The sequence below is a fragment of the Ctenocephalides felis genome, unplaced genomic scaffold (assembly GCF_003426905.1).
Source record: "Ctenocephalides felis isolate EL2017-DRISC unplaced genomic scaffold, ASM342690v1 CF-g0.4_SCAFFOLD_01170, whole genome shotgun sequence".
Classification (NCBI taxonomy): domain Eukaryota; kingdom Metazoa; phylum Arthropoda; class Insecta; order Siphonaptera; family Pulicidae; genus Ctenocephalides; species Ctenocephalides felis.
In genome coordinates, this window is record NW_020537324.1 from 82,134,047 (window position 1) to 82,134,341 (window position 295).

Consider the following 295-nt stretch of genomic DNA (forward strand, 5'->3'; position numbering starts at 1 on the left):
GTGCATTTATGTTAAATGTTTTTTAGATTACTGAATGATGACACACATCAAGTGTCGAAACGTATAATGGAATAAATAATTTTGTATTTAATCTTTTTTTAATTCGACTGTTGGGCTGCTAAAAATTTACAAATATATATATATATATATATATATATATATATATTTAATAAAATATTACATAAATATATAATAAAATATATCTTATAGTTACAAGTTTATAAATCAACTATTTATAATTCAAAAACGTAATTAATACTATTGATAATAAGCTAATAAATTTAACTAATTAATA